The 2,980-nt window shown below is 44.8% G+C and overlaps 1 pseudogene; it reads left to right on the top strand.

Annotated features, from left to right (window-relative positions):
* Positions 1-1,002: 1,002 nt before the first annotated feature.
* LOC119339655 overlaps positions 1,003-2,980 on the top strand; it is a 3,602-nt pseudogene continuing 1,624 nt past the window's right edge.

Raw genomic sequence — 2,980 nt, 5'->3', positions numbered from 1 at the left:
TGATAATAGAAAATAGAGGTTCCAGAATTCCCTCTAAAAACTATTGTTGGTTATTTCCCAACAAAGATGAAGCCGTGGAACCTAGTCTATAATATGAACAGATTACAAATCAGATTCGACATAATAATAGCTAAAATTATGTGAATTTTTTGCCAGAAACTGTATTACATACATGAGCATTATTCACATATTTGGAAAGTATGTGTGACTTATACATTTCAGTGACCCTACTAAGTTTGTACTCCCTCCGTCCGAAAATACTTGTCATATATATGGATGTATCTAGACTTATTTTAGTTATAGATACATCCATTTTATCCATTTTTAGGACAAGTATTTCCTGACGGAGGGAGTACATATTAGCACATGGCCTATGTAACTTCCCAATGAGGAATCCTAACAAGATATCAGATTCATAACGCAGACTAATTTTTTTTAGCAATAAGAACCTATATACTAAACTTTGTTCAAAAAAGACCAACCCGACTAGCTCGACTAGGTCACCCCAAAAAAGATTAGCTTGACTAGGTGAAACTATTGATTACGATTGTGTGAGTAACACTTAACGGTACACGAGATATTGCAATGTGTCTCGAATTGGGGTGTTCACTTTGGGGGGCAAAAGTATACAGTTTTTTCTACTAGGGCACGAAGACAGTAAGAGAAATTTGACTCAAATTCAGACATACAATTATGTGAAGAAAATATAGATTACGAATATGTGGGTAACACTTTGCTAGCTACCGCTAATTAAATGGGAGATAATCACTTTGAATAAATTGTTTCTTGGCTATAGATAGTAACGAGGTAACTGTATCCCATGGAGGCCGTCCATGAATGCCTGCCCATGCGTTATCTATCTATTTTTCTGTAATATCCATGCATACAAAGTTACAAACACGCTCTCGATCAACTCATCCCTCGGCCAGATCTGATTTGGTTGCTGCCCTGCCGAGCCGAGCGGCCAGCCGAGCTGTGTGCTTCGTTGGCACGTTGTACACGATGAGAGTGCTCGCGGTTGTGTCCGTGCTAGCCACGGCGGCCATGGCCATCGCCTGCGCACGTGCCGCACAGTGCGGTTCGCAGGCCGGCGGGGCTACCTTGTTGGAACCGCAGCCCTCTCTCACTTTCGGCTAGAGATAGAAGAAGATACAAGACACAAGAAATACCGGACCGGCGCACGAACGTCGCCGTGAGCGCACGCACACCCTAATCTTCTTTATCCACACGACTCCTAACTCGAGCACGACTCGGCCAAACACCGGCGTACCGACCTGGACTAGACACACACGCCCCAGACACAACCTGGGTGCGCACACACGCACGTTTCCATCATGGGACGTGTCTTATTCCAACATACCTGCCCGAACTGCCTCTGCTGCAGTCGCTTCGGCTGGTGCGGCTCTACCCCGGAGTTCTGCGGTGAGGGCTGCCAGAGCCAATGCTCCGGCTGCGTCACGCCCGACCCCTCCGATGGTGGCGTTTCCTCTATCATCTCCCGCTCACTGTTCGACAGGATGCTGCTGCACCACAACAATAGGGCGTGCCAAGCTAAGGGATTCTACACCTATGACGCCTTCCTAGCTGCCGCGGCCGCCTTTCCATGCTTCGGCACCACAGGCGGCACCGCCATCTGAAAGCGTGAGGTGGCCGCCTTCCTAGCGCAGACCTCCCATGAGACCACCGGCGGGTGGCTACAGCCCCAAACGGGCCCTATGCGTGGGGCTATTGCTTCAAACAGGAGCGCTCTAAGTCCAACTACTGCACCCCAAGCGTGGCCAAACCCTATTCGGCACCCTCTGCGCCCGTTAAAGTGCAATTCACGGGCGCCCGTTAAAGTGCAATTCACAAACGGGCGCATACCCCCCCTCTCCGCTCGGCCGGCCCATGTAGTGTTTTCTCTATTTTACCAAACGGCAAAAAAGTGTGCAGGTGCTGCGACTCGAACATGGGACGTCCTATTTAATTACACAATGCACTAACCACCCCGCCGTTCCAACTCAACATGGAAACTTCCATCTATTTATGTCTTTATATCTTCCTTTCTTTTTTTCTGTTTTCGTTTTTCGTTTTTTTTCCTGGGTTCAATGAACTATTTTGAAATTCATTCAATTTTTCTTCAAAATCGATGAACTTTTTTGAAATACGATGAACTTTTTTCCAAATTCGATGAACTATTTTTGAAATTCGTTGAACTTTTTTTAAAATTCAATGAACTTTTTCCAGTATTGGTGAACTTTTTCAAAATCGATGAAAAACTCAATGAACTTTTTCAAATTTGATGAACTTTTTTCTCAAAATCGATGAACTTTTTTCACATTCGTGATTTTTTTAAAATCCTATCAATTTTTCTGGAAAACGATGAACTTTTTTCAGATTTGTGAACTGTTTTTTTCAAATCGGTGAACTTTTTAAAATTTGTGAACTGTTTTTTTTAAATTGTTGAACTTTTCAAAACTGATGAACATTTTCTAATTTTTGTACGAACCTTTTAGAATATATGAAATTTGTTCAAGTTCACGTCTTTTTATTGTGAATTCTCCTTTTCACTTTTTATTAGTATAAAATAGTTCGTATAATAGACTGGAATTGTCTTACATTTTTAATGTTGTTGTAACAACAGGGTCAAATATAGTCTTGTGCTTCGAATAGACAAGGAAATGAGGTGGCGCAGTGGTTATTTTCTCTGGTGAGGATGTTGGAGGGCACGGATCGAATCCTGCTTCTCCAGAAATCCCTCGCGTTTTTAGCTGCACGGGTATAAGCTTTTTAGCCTCGTCGCGTTTACTGGGCCGGCCCGCTACCGTGGTGTGCGGGCGCCAGTAGCGCTAACCAGCGCAGAGGGCACCGAAGAGGACCTCTCCCAAGCGTGATATGGCCATGTGCCCCCGGAAGGCGCTACTATGGCAGAGGGCCCATCCAGCTCTCTACAACTATAGGGCCGGCGGGCCAGAGGTGGCGCAGTGGTTATTTTCTCTGG

The sequence above is a fragment of the Triticum dicoccoides genome, chromosome 7B (genome assembly GCF_002162155.2).
Source record: "Triticum dicoccoides isolate Atlit2015 ecotype Zavitan chromosome 7B, WEW_v2.0, whole genome shotgun sequence".
NCBI classification, from domain to species: Eukaryota; Viridiplantae; Streptophyta; class Magnoliopsida; order Poales; family Poaceae; genus Triticum; species Triticum dicoccoides.
The sequence above is the reverse complement of the archived record's forward strand: the minus strand, read 5'-3'. Positions and strand labels throughout refer to the sequence as shown.